Source organism: Pelmatolapia mariae, linkage group LG6 (assembly GCF_036321145.2).
Source record: "Pelmatolapia mariae isolate MD_Pm_ZW linkage group LG6, Pm_UMD_F_2, whole genome shotgun sequence".
NCBI lineage: Eukaryota > Metazoa > Chordata > Actinopteri > Cichliformes > Cichlidae > Pelmatolapia > Pelmatolapia mariae.
Window position 1 is genome coordinate 1258255 of NC_086232.1, and position 21510 is coordinate 1279764.

Here is a 21510-nt window from a genome sequence, read left to right on the forward strand (position 1 = left end):
GGCCCGGGGGTGGTGTACATGGCCTCAGCCAGAGCCACAGGCACTGGTGTGGTGTCCATAGCCTCAGCCAGTAGCACAGGCCCTGGTGTGGTGTAGGTGGCCTAAGCTGGCCGCACAGGTCCACAGCCAGCAGCACAAGCCCTGGTGTGGTGTACATGGCCTCAGCTAGAGGCACAAGCCCTGGTGTGGTGTAGATGATCTCAGCCAGAGACACAGGCCCTTGTGTGGTGTAGTTGGCCTCAGCCAGCAGCACAGGCCCTGGGGTGATAAACATGGCCTCATCCAGTAGTACAGCCCTTGGTGTGTTGTAGACGGCCTCATCCAGAGCCACAGGCCGTGTGTGGTGTACATGGCCTCAGCCAGATCCAAAGGCTCTGGGGTGGTGTCCATAGCCTCAGCCAGCAGCACAGGTCCTGGTGTGGTGTCCATGGCCTCAGCCAGTAGCACAGGCCCTGGTGTGGTGTAGGTGGCCTAAGCTGGCTGCACAGGTCCACAGCCAGCAGCACAGGCCCTGGTGTGGTGTACATGGCCTCAGCTAGAGGCACAGGCCCTGGTGTGGTGTAGATGGTCTCAGCCAGAGACACAGGCCCTTGGTGTGTTGTAGATGGCCTCATCAGGAGCCACAGGCCCTGTTGTGGTGTAGGTTGCCTCAGTCAGCACCACAGGCCCTTTGTGGTGTGCATGGTCTCAGCCAGTAGCACAGGCCCTGGTGTGATGTAGACTGCTTCAGCCAGAGCCACAGGCCATGGTGTGGTGTAGGTGGCCTAAGCTGGCTGCACAGGTCCACAGCCAGCACTACAGGCCCTGGTGTGGTGTCCATAGCCTCAGCCAGATGCACTGGCCGTGGTGTGGTGTAGCTGGCCTCAGCCAGAGCCACAGGCCCTGGTGTGGTGTTCATGGCCTCAGCCAGAGCCAAATGCCCTGGTGTGGTGTCCATAGCTTCAGCCAGCAGCACAGGTCTTGGTGTGGTGTCCATGGCCTCAGCCAGTAGCACAGGCCCTGGTGTGATGTAGACGGCCTCAGCCAGAGCCACAGGCCCTGGTGTGGTGTAGGTGGCCTAAGCTGGCTGCACAGGTCCACAGCCAGAAGCACAGGCCCTGGCGTGGTGTAGGTGGCCTAAGCTGGCTGCACAGGTCCACAACCAGAAGCACAGGACCTGGTGTGATGTAGACGGCTTCAGCCAGAGCTACAGGCCCTGGTGTGGTGTAGGTGGCCTAACCTGGCTGCAGAGGTCCACAGCCAGAAGCACAGGCCCTGGTGTGGTGAAGGTGGCCTAAGCTGGCTGCACAGGTCCACAGCCAGAAGCACAGGCCCTGTGTGGTGTAAATGGCCTCAGCCAGAGCCACAGGCCCTGGGGTGGTGTCCAAAGCCTCAGCCAGCAGCACAGGTCCTGGTGTGGTGTCCATGGTCTCAGCCAGAAGCACAGGCCCTGGTGTAATGTAGACGGCGTCAGCGCAGGCCACAGGCCCTGGTGTAATTTAGATGACCTATGTTAGCAGAATAGGCCTCGGTGTGGTGCGGATGGCCTCACCCGGCAGCACAAGACATTGCTGAAAACAGCCAAAAGGAATGTCGTTAATGTGGCCTCATTAATGGACACCAACACCCTCCTTCTCTGGATCAAAATCAGCTCAGTGACATGAAAAGCAAATTCTTACAGCACCTGGTATTCCCAGGCAGTCTCCCATCCAAGTACTAACCAAGCCCAACCTTGCATAGCTTCCGAGATCAGACGAGATCAGGCTTTAGCAAGGCGGTATGGCCGTAAGCTGCTGGCGTCAGCACAAAGCGTCAATTTATGGTATCAAGTAGTGAGGTGGCCAATACTCGCAGTTACGAACACAAGCCTCCAATTTAACTACAGTGTTAATGGTAACTGCATGCTTGCCTAATACCCTAACCAAAGGACTCATTTTAGCCTTTGATCAGCAACACAGGCCCTGGTGTGGTGTAAATGGCCTCAGCCAGAGCCACAGGACCTGGTGTGGTGTAGTTGGCCTCAGCCAGCATCAAAGGCCCGGGGGTGGTGTACATGGCCTCAGCCAGAGCCACAGGCACTGGTGTGGTGTCCATAGCCTCAGCCAACAGCACAGGCCCTGTTGTGGTGTCCATGGCCTCAGCCAGAAGCACTGGCCCTGGTGTGGTGTAGATGGCCTCAGACAGAGCCACATGCCCTGGTGGGGTGTAGTTGGCCTCAGCCAGCAGCACAGGTCCTGGTGTGGTGTCCATGGCCTCAGCCAGCAGCACAGGCCCTGGTGTGGTGTCCATGGCCTCAGCCAGAAGCACTGGCCCTGGTGTGGTGTAGATGGCCTCAGACAGAGCCACAGGCCCTTGTTTGGTGTAGTTGGCCTCAGCCAGCACCACAGGCCCTGGTGTGGTGTCCATAGCCTCAGCCAGCCGCACAGGCCCTGGTGTGATGAACATTGCCTCATCCAGCAGCACAGTCCTTGGTGTGTTGTAGACGACCTCATCCAGAGCCACAGGCCCTGGTGTGGTGTACATGGCCTCAGACAAAGCCACAGGCCCTGAAGAGGTGTCCATGGCCTCAGCCAGTAGCACAGGTCCTGGTGTGGTGTAGACGGCCTCAGACAGAGCCACAGGCCTTGGTGTGGTGTAGGTGGCCTAAGCTGGCTGCACAGGTCCACATCCGGAAGCACAGGCCCTGTTGTGTTGTAGATTGCCTCAGCCAGAGCCACAGACCTTGGTGTGGTGTTCATGGCCTAAGCCAGAGCTACAGGCCCACAGCAAGCAGCACAGGCCCTGGTGTGGTGTCCATAGCTCAGCCAGCAGCACAGCTCCTGTTGTGGTGTAGTTGGCCTCAGCCAGCAGCACAGGTCCTGGTGTGGTGTCCATCGCCTCAGCCAGAAACACTGGCCCTGGTGTGATGTAGATGGCCTCAGCCAGAGCCACAGGACCTGGTGTGGTGTTCATGACCTCAGCCAGCATCAAAGGCCCGGGGGTGGTGTAAATGGCCTCAGCCAGAGCCACAGGCACTGGTGTGGTGTCCATAGCTTCAGCCAGCAGCACAGGTCTTGGTGTGGTGTCCATGGCCTCAGCCAGTAGCACAGGACCTGGTGTGATGTAGACGGCTTCAGCCAGAGCCACAGGCCCTGGTGTGGTGTAGGTGGCCTAACCTGGCTGCACAGGTCCACAGCCAGAAGCACAGGCCCTGGTGTGGTGTAGGTGGCCTAAGCTGGCTGCACAGGTCCACAGCCAGAAGCACAGGCCCTGGTGTGGTGTCCATGGCCTCAGCCAGAAGCACTGGCCCTGGTGTGGTGTAGATGGCCTCAGACAGAGCCACAGGCCCTTGTTTGGTGTAGTTGGCCTCAGCCAGCAGCACAGGCCCTGGGGTGATAAACATGGCCTCATCCAGTAGTACAGCCCTTGGTGTGTTGTAGACGGCCTCATCCAGAGCCACAGGCCGTGTGTGGTATACATGGCCTCAGCCAGATCCAAAGGCTCTGGGGTGGTGTCCATAGCCTCAGCCAGCAGCACAGGTCCTGGTGTGGTGTCCATGGCCTCAGCCAGTAGCACAGGCCCTGGTGTGGTGTAGGTGGCCTAAGCTGGCTGCACAGGTCCACAGCCAGCAGCACAGGCCCTGGTGTGGTGTACATGGCCTCAGCTAGAGGCACAGGCCCTTGGTGTGTTGTAGATGGCCTCATCAGGAGCCACAGGCCCTGTTGTGGTGTAGGTTGCCTCAGTCAGCAGCACAGGCCCTGTGTGGTGTGCATGGCCTCAGCCAGTAGCACAGGCCCTGGTGTGATGTAGACTGCTTCAGCCAGAGCCACAGGCCATGGTGTGGTGTAGGTGGCCTAAGCTGGCTGCACAGGTCCACAGCCAGCAGTACAGGCCCTGGTGTGGTGTCCATGGCCTCAGCCAGATGCACTGGCCGTGGTGTGGTGTAGCTGGCCTCAGCCAGAGCCACAGGCCCTGGTGTGGTGTTCATGGCCTCAGCCAGAGCCAAATGCCCTGGTGTGGTGTCCATAGCTTCAGCCAGCAGCACAGGTCTTGGTGTGGTGTCCATGGCCTCAGCCAGTAGCACAGGCCCTGGTGTGATGTAGACGGCCTCAGCCAGAGCCACAGGCCCTGGTGTGGTGTAGGTGGCCTAAGCTGGCTGCACAGGTCCACAGCCAGAAGCACAGGCCCTGGCGTGGTGTAGGTGGCCTAACCTGGCTGCACAGGTCCACAACCAGAAGCACAGGACCTGGTGTGATGTAGACGGCTTCAGCCAGAGCCACAGGCCCTGGTGTGGTGTAGGTGGCCTAACCTGGCTGCACAGGTCCACAGCCAGAAGCACAGGCCCTGGTGTGGTGTAGGTGGCCTAAGCTGGCTGCACAGGTCCACAGCCAGAAGCACAGGCCCTGGTGTGGTGTCCATGGCCTCAGCCAGAAGCACTGGCCCTGGTGTGGTGTAGATGGCCTCAGACAGAGCCACAGGCCCTTGTTTGGTGTAGTTGGCCTCAGCCAGCACCACAGGCCCTGGTGTGGTGTCCATAGCCTCAGCCAGCCGCACAGGCCCTGGTGTGATGAACATTGCCTCATCCAGCAGCACAGTCCTTGGTGTGTTGTAGACGAACTCATCCAGAGCCACAGGCCCTGGTGTGCTGTACATGGCCTCAGACAAAGCCACAGGCCCTGAAGAGGTGTCCATGGCCTCAGACAAAGCCACAGGCCCTGAAGAGGTGTCCATGGCCTCAGCCAGTAGCACAGGTCCTGGTGTGGTGTAGACGGCCTCAGACAGAGCCACAGGCCTTGGTGTGGTGTAGGTGTCCTAAGCTGGCTGCACAGGTCCACATCCGGAAGCACTGGCCATGTTGTGTTGTAGATTGCCTCAGCCAGAGCCACAGACCTTGGTGTGGTGTTCATGGCCTAAGCCAGAGCTACAGGCCCACAGCAAGCAGCACAGGCCCTGGTGTGGTGTCCATAGCTCAGCCAGCAGCACAGCTCCTGGTGTGGTGTAGTTGGCCTCAGCCAGCAGCACAGGTCCTGGTGTGGTGTCCATCGCCTCAGCCAGAAACACTGGCCCTGGTGTGATGTAGATGGCCTCAGCCAGAGCCACAGGACCTGGTGTGGTGTTCATGACCTCAGCCAGCATCAAAGGCCCGGGGGTGGTGTACATGGCCTCAGCCAGAGCCACAGGCACTGGTGTGGTGTCCATAGCCTCAGCCAGTAGCACAGGCCCTGGTGTGGTGTAGGTGGCCTAAGCTGGCCGCACAGGTCCACAGCCAGCAGCACAAGCCCTGGTGTGGTGTACATGGCCTCAGCTAGAGGCACAGGCCCTGGTGTGGTGTAGATGATCTCAGCCAGAGACACAGGCCCTTGTGTGGTGTAGTTGGCCTCAGCCAGCAGCACAGGCCCTGGGGTGATAAACATGGCCTCATCCAGTAGTACAGCCCTTGGTGTGTTGTAGACGGCCTCATCCAGAGCCACAGGCCGTGTGTGGTGTACATGGCCTCAGCCAGATCCAAAGGCTCTGGGGTGGTGTCCATAGCCTCAGCCAGCAGCACAGGTCCTGGTGTGGTGTCCATGGCCTCAGCCAGTAGCACAGGCCCTGGTGTGGTGTAGGTGGCCTAAGCTGGCTGCACAGGTCCACAGCCAGCAGCACAGGCCCTGGTGTGGTGTACATGGCCTCAGCTAGAGGCACAGGCCCTGGTGTGGTGTAGATGGTCTCAGCCAGAGACACAGGCCCTTGGTGTGTTGTAGATGGCCTCATCAGGAGCCACAGGCCCTGTTGTGGTGTAGGTTGCCTCAGTCAGCACCACAGGCCCTTTGTGGTGTGCATGGTCTCAGCCAGTAGCACAGGCCCTGGTGTGATGTAGACTGCTTCAGCCAGAGCCACAGGCCATGGTGTGGTGTAGGTGGCCTAAGCTGGCTGCACAGGTCCACAGCCAGCACTACAGGCCCTGGTGTGGTGTCCATAGCCTCAGCCAGATGCACTGGCCGTGGTGTGGTGTAGCTGGCCTCAGCCAGAGCCACAGGCCCTGGTGTGGTGTTCATGGCCTCAGCCAGAGCCAAATGCCCTGGTGTGGTGTCCATAGCTTCAGCCAGCAGCACAGGTCTTGGTGTGGTGTCCATGGCCTCAGCCAGTAGCACAGGCCCTGGTGTGATATAGACGGCCTCAGCCAGAGCCACAGGCCCTGGTGTGGTGTAGGTGGCCTAAGCTGGCTGCACAGGTCCACAGCCAGAAGCACAGGCCCTGGCGTGGTGTAGGTGGCCTAAGCTGGCTGCACAGGTCCACAACCAGAAGCACAGGACCTGGTGTGATGTAGACGGCTTCAGCCAGAGCTACAGGCCCTGGTGTGGTGTAGGTGGCCTAACCTGGCTGCAGAGGTCCACAGCCAGAAGCACAGGCCCTGGTGTGGTGAAGGTGGCCTAAGCTGGCTGCACAGGTCCACAGCCAGAAGCACAGGCCCTGTGTGGTGTAAATGGCCTCAGCCAGAGCCACAGGCCCTGGGGTGGTGTCCAAAGCCTCAGCCAGCAGCACAGGTCCTGGTGTGGTGTCCATGGTCTCAGCCAGAAGCACAGGCCCTGGTGTAATGTAGACGGCGTCAGCGCAGGCCACAGGCCCTGGTGTAATTTAGATGACCTATGTTAGCAGAATAGGCCTCGGTGTGGTGCGGATGGCCTCACCCGGCAGCACAAGACATTGCTGAAAACAGCCAAAAGGAATGTCGTTAATGTGGCCTCATTAATGGACACCAACACCCTCCTTCTCTGGATCAAAATCAGCTCAGTGACATGAAAAGCAAATTCTTACAGCACCTGGTATTCCCAGGCAGTCTCCCATCCAAGTACTAACCAAGCCCAACCTTGCATAGCTTCCGAGATCAGACGAGATCAGGCTTTAGCAAGGCGGTATGGCCGTAAGCTGCTGGCGTCAGCACAAAGCGTCAATTTATGGTATCAAGTAGTGAGGTGGCCAATACTCGCAGTTACGAACACAAGCCTCCAATTTAACTACAGTGTTAATGGTAACTGCATGCTTGCCTAATACCCTAACCAAAGGACTCATTTTAGCCTTTGATCAGCAACACAGGCCCTGGTGTGGTGTAAATGGCCTCAGCCAGAGCCACAGGACCTGGTGTGGTGTAGTTGGCCTCAGCCAGCATCAAAGGCCCGGGGGTGGTGTACATGGCCTCAGCCAGAGCCACAGGCACTGGTGTGGTGTCCATAGCCTCAGCCAACAGCACAGGCCCTGTTGTGGTGTCCATGGCCTCAGCCAGAAGCACTGGCCCTGGTGTGGTGTAGATGGCCTCAGACAGAGCCACATGCCCTGGTGGGGTGTAGTTGGCCTCAGCCAGCAGCACAGGTCCTGGTGTGGTGTCCATGGCCTCAGCCAGCAGCACAGGCCCTGGTGTGGTGTCCATGGCCTCAGCCAGAAGCACTGGCCCTGGTGTGGTGTAGATGGCCTCAGACAGAGCCACAGGCCCTTGTTTGGTGTAGTTGGCCTCGGCCAGCACCACAGGCCCTGGTGTGGTGTCCATAGCCTCAGCCAGCCGCACAGGCCCTGGTGTGATGAACATTGCCTCATCCAGCAGCACAGTCCTTGGTGTGTTGTAGACGAACTCATCCAGAGCCACAGGCCCTGGTGTGGTGTACATGGCCTCAGACAAAGCCACAGGCCCTGAAGAGGTGTCCATGGCCTCAGACAAAGCCACAGGCCCTGAAGAGGTGTCCATGGCCTCAGCCAGTAGCACAGGTCCTGGTGTGGTGTAGACGGCCTCAGACAGAGCCACAGTCCTTGGTGTGGTGTAGGTGTCCTAAGCTGGTTGCACAGGTCCACATCCGGAAGCACAGGCCCTGTTGTGTTGTAGATTGCCTCAGCCAGAGCCACAGACCTTGGTGTGGTGTTCATGGCCTAAGCCAGAGCTACAGGCCCACAGCAAGCAGCACAGGCCCTGGTGTGGTGTCCATACCTCAGCCAGCAGCACAGCTCCTGTTGTGGTGTAGTTGGCCTCAGCCAGCAGCACAGGTCCTGGTGTGGTGTCCATCGCCTCAGCCAGAAACACTGGCCCTGGTGTGATGTAGATGGCCTCAGCCAGAGCCACAGGACCTGGTGTGGTGTTCATGACCTCAGCCAGCATCAAAGGCCCGGGGGTGGTGTACATGGCCTCAGCCAGAGCCACAGGCACTGGTGTGGTGTCCATAGCCTCAGCCAGCAGCACAGGCCTTGGTGTGGTGTCAATGGCCTCAGCCAGTAGCACAGGCCCTGGTGTGGTGTAGGTGGCCTAAGCTGGCTGCACAGGTCCACAGCCAGCAGCACAAGCCCTGGTGTGGTGTAAATGGCCTCAGCTAGAGGCACAGGCCCTGGTGTGGTGTAGATGATCTCAGCCAGAGACACAGGCCCTTGTGTGGTGTAGTTGGCCTCAGCCAGCAGCACAGGCCCTGGGGTGATAAACATGGCCTCATCCAGTAGTACAGCCCTTGGTGTGTTGTAGACGGCCTCATCCAGAGCCACAGGCCGTGGTGTGGTGTAGCTGGCCTCAGCCAGAGCCACAGGACCTGGTGTGGTGTTCATGACCTCAGCCAGCATCAAAGGCTCGGGGGTGGTGTACATGGCCTCAGCCAGAGCCACAGGCACTGGTGTGGTGTCCATAGCCTCAGCCAGTAGCACAGGCCCTGGTGTGGTGTAGGTGGCCTAAGCTGGCCGCACAGGTCCACAGCCAGCAGCACAAGCCCTGGTGTGGTGTACATGGCCTCAGCTAGAGGCACAGGCCCTGGTGTGGTGTAGATGATCTCAGCCAGAGACACAGGCCCTTGTGTGGTGTAGTTGGCCTCAGCCAGCAGCACAGGCCCTGGGGTGATAAACATGGCCTCATCCAGTAGTACAGCCCTTGGTGTGTTGTAGACGGCCTCATCCAGAGCCACAGGCCGTGTGTGGTGTACATGGCCTCAGCCAGATCCAAAGGCTCTGGGGTGGTGTCCATAGCCTCAGCCAGCAGCACAGGTCCTGGTGTGGTGTCCATGGCCTCAGCCAGTAGCACAGGCCCTGGTGTGGTGTAGGTGGCCTAAGCTGGCTGCACAGGTCCACAGCCAGCAGCACAGGCCCTGGTGTGGTGTACATGGCCTCAGCTAGAGGCACAGGCCCTGGTGTGGTGTAGATGGTCTCAGCCAGAGACACAGGCCCTTGGTGTGTTGTAGATGGCCTCATCAGGAGCCACAGGCCCTGTTGTGGTGTAGGTTGCCTCAGTCAGCACCACAGGCCCTGTGTGGTGTGCATGGCCTCAGCCAGTAGCACAGGCCCTGGTGTGATGTAGACTGCTTCAGCCAGAGCCACAGGCCATGGTGTGGTGTAGGTGGCCTAAGCTGGCTGCACAGGTCCACAGCCAGCAGTACAGGCCCTGGTGTGGTGTCCATGGCCTCAACCAGATGCACTGGCCGTGGTGTGGTGTAGCTGGCCTCAGCCAGAGCCACAGGCCCTGGTGTGGTGTTCATGGCCTCAGCCAGAGCCAAATGCCCTGGTGTGGTGTCCATAGCTTCAGCCAGCAGCACAGGTCTTGGTGTGGTGTCCATGGCCTCAGCCAGTAGCACAGGCCCTGGTGTGATGTAGACGGCCTCAGCCAGAGCCACAGGCCCTGGTGTGGTGTAGGTGGCCTAAGCTGGCTGCACAGGTCCACAGCCAGAAGCACAGGCCCTGGCGTGGTGTAGGTGGCCTAACCTGGCTGCACAGGTCCACAACCAGAAGCACAGGACCTGGTGTGATGTAGACGGCTTCAGCCAGAGCCACAGGCCCTGGTGTGGTGTAGGTGGCCTAACCTGGCTGCACAGGTCCACAGCCAGAAGCACAGGCCCTGGTGTGGTGAAGGTGGCCTAAGCTGGCTGCACAGGTCCACAGCCAGAAGCACAGGCCCTGTGTGGTGTAAATGGCCTCAGCCAGAGCCACAGGCCATGGGGTGGTGTCCAAAGCCTCAGCCAGCAGCACAGGTCCTGGTGTGGTGTAAATGGCCTCAGCCAGAGCCACAGGCCATGGGGTGGTGTCCATGGCCTCAGCCAGATGCACTGGCCGTGGTGTGGTGTAGCTGGCCTCAGCCAGAGCCACAGGCCCTGGTGTGGTGTTCATGGCCTCAGCCAGAGCCAAATGCCCTGGTGTGGTGTCCATAGCTTCAGCCAGCAGCACAGGTCTTGGTGTGGTGTCCATGGCCTCAGCCAGTAGCACAGGCCCTGGTGTGATGTAGACGGCCTCAGCCAGAGCCACAGGCCCTGGTGTGGTGTAGGTGGCCTAAGCTGGCTGCACAGGTCCACAACCAGAAGCACAGGCCCTGGCGTGGTGTAGGTGGCCTAACCTGGCTGCACAGGTCCACAACCAGAAGCACAGGACCTGGTGTGATGTAGACGGCTTCAGCCAGAGCCACAGGCCCTGGTGTGGTGTAGGTGGCCTAAGCTGGCTGCACAGGTCCACAGCCAGAAGCACAGGCCCTGTGTGGTGTAAATGGCCTCAGCCAGAGCCACAGGCCCTGGGGTGGTGTCCAAAGCCTCAGCCAGCAGCACAGGTCCTGGTGTGGTGTCCATGGTCTCAGCCAGAAGCACAGGCCCTGGTGTAATGTAGACGGCGTCAGCGCAGGCCACAGGCCCTGGTGTAATTTAGATGACCTATGTTAGCAGAATAGGCCTCGGTGTGGTGCGGATGGCCTCACCCGGCAGCACAAGACATTGCTGAAAACAGCCAAAAGGAATGTCGTTAATGTGGCCTCATTAATGGACACCAACACCCTCCTTCTCTGGATCAAAATCAGCTCAGTGACATGAAAAGCAAATTCTTACAGCACCTGGTATTCCCAGGCAGTCTCCCATCCAAGTACTAACCAAGCCCAACCTTGCATAGCTTCCGAGATCAGACGAGATCAGGCTTTGGCAAGGCGGTATGGCCGTAAGCTGCTGGCGTCAGCACAAAGCGTCAATTTATGGTATCAAGTAGTGAGGTGGCCAATACTCGCAGTTACGAACACAAGCCTCCAATTTAACTACAGTGTTAATGGTAACTGCATGCTTGCCTAATACCCTAACCAAAGGACTCATTTTAGCCTTTGATCAGCAACACAGGCCCTGGTGTGGTGTAAATGGCCTCAGCCAGAGCCACAGGACCTGGTGTGGTGTAGTTGGCCTCAGCCAGCATCAAAGGCCCGGGGGTGGTGTACATGGCCTCAGCCAGAGCCACAGGCACTGGTGTGGTGTCCATAGCCTCAGCCAACAGCACAGGCCCTGTTGTGGTGTCCATGGCCTCAGCCAGAAGCACTGGCCCTGGTGTGGTGTAGATGGCCTCAGACAGAGCCACATGCCCTGGTGGGGTGTAGTTGGCCTCAGCCAGCAGCACAGGTCCTGGTGTGGTGTCCATGGCCTCAGCCAGCAGCACAGGCCCTGGTGTGGTGTCCATGGCCTCAGCCAGAAGCACTGGCCCTGGTGTGGTGTAGCTGGCCTCAGACAGAGCCACAGGCCCTGGTGTGGTGTTCATGGCCTCAGCCAGAGCCAAATGCCCTGGTGTGGTGTCCATAGCTTCAGCCAGCAGCACAGGTCTTCGTGTGGTGTCCATGGCCTCAGCCAGTAGCACAGGCCCTGGTTTGATGTAGACGGCCTCAGCCAGAGCCACAGGCCCTGGTGTGGTGTAGGTGGCCTAAGCTGGCTGCACAGGTCCACAACCAGAAGCACAGGCCCTGGCGTGGTGTAGGTGGCCTAACCTGACTGCACAGGTCCACAACCAGAAGCACAGGACCTGGTGTGATGTAGACGGCTTCAGCCAGAGCCACAGGCCCTGGTGTGGTGTAGGTGGCCTAACCTGGCTGCACAGGTCCACAGCCAGAAGCACAGGCCCTGGTGTGGTGTAGGTGGCCTAAGCTGGCTGCACAGGTCCACAGCCAGAAGCACAGGCCCTGGTGTGGTGTCCATGGCCTCAGCCAGAAGCACTGGCCCTGGTGTGGTGTCCATGGCCTCAGCCAGTAGCACAGGCCCTGGTGTGGTGTAGGTGGCCTAAGCTGGCTGCACAGGTCCACAGCCAGCAGCACAGGCCCTGGTGTGGTGTACATGGCCTCAGCTAGAGGCACAGGCCCTGGTGTGGTGTAGATGGTCTCAGCCAGAGACACAGGCCCTTGGTGTGTTGTAGATGGCCTCATCAGGAGCCACAGGCCCTGTTGTGGTGTAGGTTGCCTCAGTCAGCACCACAGGCCCTGTGTGGTGTGCATGGCCTCAGCCAGTAGCACAGGCCCTGGTGTGATGTAGACTGCTTCAGCCAGAGCCACAGGCCATGGTGTGGTGTAGGTGGCCTAAGCTGGCTGCACAGGTCCACAGCCAGCAGTACAGGCCCTGGTGTGGTGTCCATGGCCTCAACCAGATGCACTGGCCGTGGTGTGGTGTAGCTGGCCTCAGCCAGAGCCACAGGCCCTGGTGTGGTGTTCATGGCCTCAGCCAGAGCCAAATGCCCTGGTGTGGTGTCCATAGCTTCAGCCAGCAGCACAGGTCTTGGTGTGGTGTCCATGGCCTCAGCCAGTAGCACAGGCCCTGGTGTGATGTAGACGGCCTCAGCCAGAGCCACAGGCCCTGGTGTGGTGTAGGTGGCCTAAGCTGGCTGCACAGGTCCACAGCCAGAAGCACAGGCCCTGGCGTGGTGTAGGTGGCCTAACCTGGCTGCACAGGTCCACAACCAGAAGCACAGGACCTGGTGTGATGTAGACGGCTTCAGCCAGAGCCACAGGCCCTGGTGTGGTGTAGGTGGCCTAACCTGGCTGCACAGGTCCACAGCCAGAAGCACAGGCCCTGGTGTGGTGAAGGTGGCCTAAGCTGGCTGCACAGGTCCACAGCCAGAAGCACAGGCCCTGTGTGGTGTAAATGGCCTCAGCCAGAGCCACAGGCCATGGGGTGGTGTCCAAAGCCTCAGCCAGCAGCACAGGTCCTGGTGTGGTGTAAATGGCCTCAGCCAGAGCCACAGGCCATGGGGTGGTGTCCATGGCCTCAGCCAGATGCACTGGCCGTGGTGTGGTGTAGCTGGCCTCAGCCAGAGCCACAGGCCCTGGTGTGGTGTTCATGGCCTCAGCCAGAGCCAAATGCCCTGGTGTGGTGTCCATAGCTTCAGCCAGCAGCACAGGTCTTGGTGTGGTGTCCATGGCCTCAGCCAGTAGCACAGGCCCTGGTGTGATGTAGACGGCCTCAGCCAGAGCCACAGGCCCTGGTGTGGTGTAGGTGGCCTAAGCTGGCTGCACAGGTCCACAACCAGAAGCACAGGCCCTGGCGTGGTGTAGGTGGCCTAACCTGGCTGCACAGGTCCACAACCAGAAGCACAGGACCTGGTGTGATGTAGACGGCTTCAGCCAGAGCCACAGGCCCTGGTGTGGTGTAGGTGGCCTAAGCTGGCTGCACAGGTCCACAGCCAGAAGCACAGGCCCTGTGTGGTGTAAATGGCCTCAGCCAGAGCCACAGGCCCTGGGGTGGTGTCCAAAGCCTCAGCCAGCAGCACAGGTCCTGGTGTGGTGTCCATGGTCTCAGCCAGAAGCACAGGCCCTGGTGTAATGTAGACGGCGTCAGCGCAGGCCACAGGCCCTGGTGTAATTTAGATGACCTATGTTAGCAGAATAGGCCTCGGTGTGGTGCGGATGGCCTCACCCGGCAGCACAAGACATTGCTGAAAACAGCCAAAAGGAATGTCGTTAATGTGGCCTCATTAATGGACACCAACACCCTCCTTCTCTGGATCAAAATCAGCTCAGTGACATGAAAAGCAAATTCTTACAGCACCTGGTATTCCCAGGCAGTCTCCCATCCAAGTACTAACCAAGCCCAACCTTGCATAGCTTCCGAGATCAGACGAGATCAGGCTTTGGCAAGGCGGTATGGCCGTAAGCTGCTGGCGTCAGCACAAAGCGTCAATTTATGGTATCAAGTAGTGAGGTGGCCAATACTCGCAGTTACGAACACAAGCCTCCAATTTAACTACAGTGTTAATGGTAACTGCATGCTTGCCTAATACCCTAACCAAAGGACTCATTTTAGCCTTTGATCAGCAACACAGGCCCTGGTGTGGTGTAAATGGCCTCAGCCAGAGCCACAGGACCTGGTGTGGTGTAGTTGGCCTCAGCCAGCATCAAAGGCCCGGGGGTGGTGTACATGGCCTCAGCCAGAGCCACAGGCACTGGTGTGGTGTCCATAGCCTCAGCCAACAGCACAGGCCCTGTTGTGGTGTCCATGGCCTCAGCCAGAAGCACTGGCCCTGGTGTGGTGTAGATGGCCTCAGACAGAGCCACATGCCCTGGTGGGGTGTAGTTGGCCTCAGCCAGCAGCACAGGTCCTGGTGTGGTGTCCATGGCCTCAGCCAGCAGCACAGGCCCTGGTGTGGTGTCCATGGCCTCAGCCAGAAGCACTGGCCCTGGTGTGGTGTAGATGGCCTCAGACAGAGCCACAGGCCCTTGTTTGGTGTAGTTGGCCTCAGCCAGCCGCACAGGCCCTGGTGTGGTGTCCATAGCCTCAGCCAGCCGCACAGGCCCTGGTGTGATGAACATTGCCTCATCCAGCAGCACAGTCCTTGGTGTGTTGTAGACGACCTCATCCAGAGCCACAGGCCCTGGTGTGGTGTACATGGCCTCAGACAAAGCCACAGGCCCTGAAGAGGTGTCCATGGCCTCAGCCAGTAGCACAGGTCCTGGTGTGGTGTAGACGGCCTCAGACAGAGCCACAGGCCTTGGTGTGGTGTAGGTGGCCTAAGCTGGCTGCACAGGTCCACATCCGGAAGCACAGGCCCTGTTGTGTTGTAGATTGCCTCAGCCAGAGCCACAGACCTTGGTGTGGTGTTCATGGCCTAAGCCAGAGCTACAGGCCCACAGCAAGCAGCACAGGCCCTGGTGTGGTGTCCATAGCTCAGCCAGCAGCACAGCTCCTGTTGTGGTGTAGTTGGCCTCAGCCAGCAGCACAGGTCCTGGTGTGGTGTCCATCGCCTCAGCCAGAAACACTGGCCCTGGTGTGATGTAGATGGCCTCAGCCAGAGCCACAGGACCTGGTGTGGTGTTCATGACCTCAGCCAGCATCAAAGGCCCGGGGGTGGTGTAAATGGCCTCAGCCAGAGCCACAGGCACTGGTGTGGTGTCCCTAGCCTCAGCCAGCAGCACAGGCCTTGGTGTGGTGTCCCTGGCCTCAGCCAGTAGCACAGGCCCTGGTGTGGTGTAGGTGGCCTAAGCTGGCTGCACATGTCCACAGCCAGCAGCACAAGCCCTGGTGTGGTGTACATGGCCTCAGCTAGAGGCACAGGCCCTGGTGTGGTGTAGATGATCTCAGCCAGAGACAAAGGCCCTTGTGTGGTGTAGTTGGCCTCAGCCAGCAGCACAGGCCCTGGGGTGATAAACATGGCCTCATCCAGTAGTACAGCCCTTGGTGTGTTGTAGACGGCCTCATCCAGAGCCACAGGCCGTGTGTGGTATACATGGCCTCAGCCAGATCCAAAGGCTCTGGGGTGGTGTCCATAGCCTCAGCCAGCAGCACAGGTCCTGGTGTGGTGTCCATGGCCTCAGCCAGTAGCACAGGCCCTGGTGTGGTGTAGGTGGCCTAAGCTGGCTGCACAGGTCCACAGCCAGCAGCACAGGCCCTGGTGTGGTGTACATGGCCTCAGCTAGAGGCACAGGCCCTTGGTGTGTTGTAGATGGCCTCATCAGGAGCCACAGGCCCTGTTGTGGTGTAGGTTGCCTCAGTCAGCAGCACAGGCCCTGTGTGGTGTGCATGGCCTCAGCCAGTAGCACAGGCCCTGGTGTGATGTAGACTGCTTCAGCCAGAGCCACAGGCCATGGTGTGGTGTAGGTGGCCTAAGCTGGCTGCACAGGTCCACAGCCAGCAGTACAGGCCCTGGTGTGGTGTCCATGGCCTCAGCCAGATGCACTGGCCGTGGTGTGGTGTAGCTGGCCTCAGCCAGAGCCACAGGCCCTGGTGTGGTGTTCATGGCCTCAGCCAGAGCCAAATGCCCTGGTGTGGTGTCCATAGCTTCAGCCAGCAGCACAGGTCTTGGTGTGGTGTCCATGGCCTCAGCCAGTAGCACAGGCCCTGGTGTGATGTAGACGGCCTCAGCCAGAGCCACAGGCCCTGGTGTGGTGTAGGTGGCCTAAGCTGGCTGCACAGGTCCACAGCCAGAAGCACAGGCCCTGGCGTGGTGTAGGTGGCCTAACCTGGCTGCACAGGTCCACAACCAGAAGCACAGGACCTGGTGTGATGTAGACGGCTTCAGCCAGAGCCACAGGCCCTGGTGTGGTGTAGGTGGCCTAACCTGGCTGCACAGGTCCACAGCCAGAAGCACAGGCCCTGGTGTGGTGTAGGTGGCCTAAGCTGGCTGCACAGGTCCACAGCCAGAAGCACAGGCCCTGGTGTGGTGTCCATGGCCTCAGCCAGAAGCACTGGCCCTGGTGTGGTGTAGATGGCCTCAGACAGAGCCACAGGCCCTTGTTTGGTGTAGTTGGCCTCAGCCAGCAGCACAGGCCCTGGGGTGATAAACATGGCCTCATCCAGTAGTACAGCCCTTGGTGTGTTGTAGACGGCCTCATCCAGAGCCACAGGCCGTGTGTGGTATACATGGCCTCAGCCAGATCCAAAGGCTCTGGGGTGGTGTCCATAGCCTCAGCCAGCAGCACAGGTCCTGGTGTGGTGTCCATGGCCTCAGCCAGTAGCACAGGCCCTGGTGTGGTGTAGGTGGCCTAAGCTGGCTGCACAGGTCCACAGCCAGCAGCACAGGCCCTGGTGTGGTGTACATGGCCTCAGCTAGAGGCACAGGCCCTGGTGTGGTGTAGATGGTCTCAGCCAGAGACACAGGCCCTTGGTGTGTTGTAGATGGCCTCATCAGGAGCCACAGGCCCTGTTGTGGTGTAGGTTGCCTCAGTCAGCACCACAGGCCCTTTGTGGTGTGCATGGTCTCAGCCAGTAGCACAGGCCCTGGTGTGATGTAGACTGCTTCAGCCAGAGCCACAGGCCATGGTGTGGTGTAGGTGGCCTAAGCTGGCTGCACAGGTCCACAGCCAGCACTACAGGCCCTGGTGTGGTGTCCATAGCCTCAGCCAGATGCACTGGCCGTGGTGTGGTGTAGCTGGCCTCAGCCAGAGCCACAGGCCCTGGTGTGGTGTTCATGGCCTCAGCCAGAGCCAAATGCCCTGGTGTGGTGTCCATAGCTTCAGCCAGCAGCACAGGTCTTGGTGTGGTGTCCATGGCCTCAGCCAGTAGCACAGGCCCTGGTGTGATGTAGACGGCCTCAGCCAGAGCCACAGGCCCTGGTGTGGTGTAGGTGGCCTAAGCTGGCTGCACAGGTCCACAGCCAGAAGCACAGGCCCTGGCGTGGTGTAGGTGGCCTAAGCTGGCTGCACAGGTCCACAACCAGAAGCACAGGACCTGGTGTGATGTAGACGGCTTCAGCCAGAGCTACAGGCCCTGGTGTGGTGTAGGTGGCCTAACCTGGCTGCAGAGGTCCACAGCCAGAAGCACAGGCCCTGGTGTGGTGAAGGTGGCCTAAGCTGGCTGCACAGGTCCACAGCCAGAAGCACAGGCCCTGTGTGGTGTAAATGGCCTCAGCCAGAGCCACAGGCCCTGGGGTGGTGTCCAAAGCCTCAGCCAGCAGCACAGGTCCTGGTGTGGTGTCCATGGTCTCAGCCAGAAGCACAGGCCCTGGTGTAATGTAGACGGCGTCAGCGCAGGCCACAGGCCCTGGTGTAATTTAGATGACCTATGTTAGCAGAATAGGCCTCGGTGTGGTGCGGATGGCCTCACCCGGCAGCACAAGACATTGCTGAAAACAGCCAAAAGGAATGTCGTTAATGTGGCCTCATTAATGGACACCAACACCCTCCTTCTCTGGATCAAAATCAGCTCAGTGACATGAAAAGCAAATTCTTACAGCACCTGGTATTCCCAGGCAGTCTCCCATCCAAGTACTAACCAAGCCCAACCTTGCATAGCTTCCGAGATCAGACGAGATCAGGCTTTAGCAAGGCGGTATGGCCGTAAGCTGCTGGCGTCAGCACAAAGCGTCAATTTATGGTATCAAATAGTGAGGTGGCCAATACTCGCAGTTACGAACACAAGCCTCCAATTTAACTACAGTGTTAATGGTAACTGCATGCTTGCCTAATACCCTAACCAAAGGACTCATTTTAGCCTTTGATCAGCAACACAGGCCCTGGTGTGGTGTAAATGGCCTCAGCCAGAGCCACAGGACCTGGTGTGGTGTAGTTGGCCTCAGCCAGCATCAAAGGCCCGGGGGTGGTGTACATGGCCTCAGCCAGAGCCACAGGCACTGGTGTGGTGTCCATAGCCTCAGCCAACAGCACAGGCCCTGTTGAGGTGTCCATGGCCTCAGCCAGAAGCACTGGCCCTGGTGTGGTGTAGATGGCCTCAGACAGAGCCACATGCCCTGGTGGGGTGTAGTTGGCCTCAGCCAGCAGCACAGGTCCTGGTGTGGTGTCCATGGCCTCAGCCAGCAGCACAGGCCCTGGTGTGGTGTCCATGGCCTCAGCCAGAAGCACTGGCCCTGGTGTGGTGTAGATGGCCTCAGACAGAGCCACAGGCCCTTGTTTGGTGTAGTTGGCCTCAGCCAGCACCACAGGCCCTGGTGTGGTGTCCATAGCCTCAGCCAGCCGCACAGGCCCTGGTGTGATGAACATTGCCTCATCCAGCAGCACAGTCCTTGGTGTGTTGTAGACGACCTCATCCAGAGCCACAGGCCCTGGTGTGGTGTACATGGCCTCAGACAAAGCCACAGGCCCTGAAGAGGTGTCCATGGCCTCAGCCAGTAGCACAGGTCCTGGTGTGGTGTAGACGGCCTCAGACAGAGCCACAGGCCTTGGTGTGGTGTAGGTGGCCTAAGCTGGCTGCACAGGTCCACATCCGGAAGCACAGGCCCTGTTGTGTTGTAGATTGCCTCAGCCAGAGCCACAGACCTTGGTGTGGTGTTCATGGCCTAAGCCAGAGCTACAGGCCCACAGCAAGCAGCACAGGCCCTGGTGTGGTGTCCATAGCTCAGCCAGCAGCACAGCTCCTGTTGTGGTGTAGTTGGCCTCAGCCAGCAGCACAGGTCCTGGTGTGGTGTCCATCGCCTCAGCCAGAAACACTGGCCCTGGTGTGATGTAGATGGCCTCAGCCAGAGCCACAGGACCTGGTGTGGTGTTCATGACCTCAGCCAGCATCAAAGGCCCGGGGGTGGTGTAAATGGCCTCAGCCAGAGCCACAGGCACTGGTGTGGTGTCCCTAGCCTCAGCCAGCAGCACAGGCCTTGGTGTGGTGTCCCTGGCCTCAGCCAGTAGCACAGGCCCTGGTGTGCTGTAGGTGGCCTAAGCTGGCTGCACATGTCCACAGCCAGCAGCACAAGCCCTGGTGTGGTGTACATGGCCTCAGCTAGAGGCACAGGCCCTGGTGTGGTGTAGATGATCTCAGCCAGAGACAAAGGCCCTTGTGTGGTGTAGTTGGCCTCAGCCAGCAGCACAGGCCCTGGGGTGATAAACATGGCCTCATCCAGTAGTACAGCCCTTGGTGTGTTGTAGACGGCCTCATCCAGAGCCACAGGCCGTGTGTGGTATACATGGCCTCAGCCAGATCCAAAGGCTCTGGGGTGGTGTCCATAGCCTCAGCCAGCAGCACAGGTCCTGGTGTGGTGTCCATGGCCTCAGCCAGTAGCACAGGCCCTGGTGTGGTGTAGGTGGCCTAAGCTGGCTGCACAGGTCCACAGCCAGCAGCACAGGCCCTGGTGTGGTGTACATGGCCTCAGCTAGAGGCACAGGCCCTTGGTGTGTTGTAGATGGCCTCATCAGGAGCCACAGGCCCTGTTGTGGTGTAGGTTGCCTCAGTCAGCAGCACAGGCCCTGTGTGGTGTGCATGGCCTCAGCCAGTAGCACAGGCCCTGGTGTGATGTAGACTGCTTCAGCCAGAGCCACAGGCCATGGTGTGGTGTAGGTGGCCTAAGCTGGCTGCACAGGTCCACAGCCAGCACTACAGGCCCTGGTGTGGTGTCCATAGCCTCAGCCAGATGCACTGGCCGTGGTGTGGTGTAGCTGGCCTCAGCCAGAGCCACAGGCCCTGGTGTGGTGTTCATGGCCTCAGCCAGAGCCAAATGCCCTGGTGTGGTGTCCATAGCTTCAGCCAGCAGCACAGGTCTTGGTGTGGTGTCCATGGCCTCAGCCAGTAGCACAGGCCCTGGTGTGATGTAGACGGCCTCAGCCAGAGCCACAGGCCCTGGTGTGGTGTAGGTGGCCTAAGCTGGCTGCACAGGTCCACAGCCAGAAGCACAGGCCCTGGCGTGGTGTAGGTGGCCTAAGCTGGCTGCACAGGTCCACAACCAGAAGCACAGGACCTGGTGTGATGTAGACGGCTTCAGCCAGAGCTACAGGCCCTGGTGTGGTGTAGGTGGCCTAACCTGGCTGCAGAGGTCCACAGCCAGAAGCACAGGCCCTGGTGTGGTGAAGGTGGCCTAAGCTGGCTGCACAGGTCCACAGCCAGAAGCACAGGCCCTGTGTGGTGTAAATGGCCTCAGCCAGAGCCACAGGCCCTGGGGTGGTGTCCAAAGCCTCAGCCAGCAGCACAGGTCCTGGTGTGGTGTCCATGGTCTCAGCCAGAAGCACAGGCCCTGGTGTAATGTAGACGGCGTCAGCGCAGGCCACAGGCCCTGGTGTAATTTAGATGACCTATGTTAGCAGAATAGGCCTCGGTGTGGTGCGGATGGCCTCACCCGGCAGCACAAGACATTGCTGAAAACAGCCAAAAGGAATGTCGTTAATGTGGCCTCATTAATGGACACCAACACCCTCCTTCTCTGGATCAAAATCAGCTCAGTGACATGAAAAGCAAATTCTTACAGCACCTGGTATTCCCAGGCAGTCTCCCATCCAAGTACTAACCAAGCCCAACCTTGCATAGCTTCCGAGATCAGACGAGATCAGGCTTTAGCAAGGCGGTATGGCCGTAAGCTGCTGGCGTCAGCACAAAGCGTCAATTTATGGTATCAAGTAGTGAGGTGGCCAATACTCGCAGTTACGAACACAAGCCTCCAATTTAACTACAGTGTTAATGGTAACTGCATGCTTGCCTAATACCCTAACCAAAGGACTCATTTTAGCCTTTGATCAGCAACACAGGCCCTGGTGTGGTGTAAATGGCCTCAGCCAGAGCCACAGGACCTGGTGTGGTGTAGTTGGCCTCAGCCAGCATCAAAGGCCCGGGGGTGGTGTACATGGCCTCAGCCAGAGCCACAGGCACTGGTGTGGTGTCCATAGCCTCAGCCAACAGCACAGGCCCTGTTGAGGTGTCCATGGCCTCAGCCAGAAGCACTGGCCCTGGTGTGGTGTAGATGGCCTCAGACAGAGCCACATGCCCTGGTGGGGTGTAGTTGGCCTCAGCCAGCAGCACAGGTCCTGGTGTGGTGTCCATGGCCTCAGCCAGCAGCACAGGCCCTGGTGTGGTGTCCATGGCCTCAGCCAGAAGCACTGGCCCTGGTGTGGTGTAGATGGCCTCAGACAGAGCCACAGGCCCTTGTTTGGTGTAGTTGGCCTCAGCCAGCACCACAGGCCCTGGTGTGGTGTCC

At 59.3% G+C, this 21510-nt stretch overlaps 6 pseudogenes; all 6 read right to left on the minus strand.

Annotated features, from left to right (window-relative positions):
- Positions 1 to 1651: 1651 nt before the first annotated feature.
- On the minus strand, positions 1652 to 1770 carry LOC134629916 (5S ribosomal RNA; annotated as a pseudogene).
- A 4979-nt stretch (positions 1771 to 6749) lies between these two features.
- LOC134629917 (5S ribosomal RNA) lies at positions 6750 to 6868 on the minus strand (annotated as a pseudogene).
- Positions 6869 to 10753: 3885 nt separating this feature from the next.
- On the minus strand, positions 10754 to 10872 carry LOC134629974 (5S ribosomal RNA; annotated as a pseudogene).
- Positions 10873 to 13706: 2834 nt separating this feature from the next.
- LOC134629975 (5S ribosomal RNA) lies at positions 13707 to 13825 on the minus strand (annotated as a pseudogene).
- A 4003-nt stretch (positions 13826 to 17828) lies between these two features.
- Positions 17829 to 17947, minus strand: LOC134629919 (5S ribosomal RNA; annotated as a pseudogene).
- Positions 17948 to 20778: 2831 nt separating this feature from the next.
- On the minus strand, positions 20779 to 20897 carry LOC134629920 (5S ribosomal RNA; annotated as a pseudogene).
- Positions 20898 to 21510: the final 613 nt, after the last annotated feature.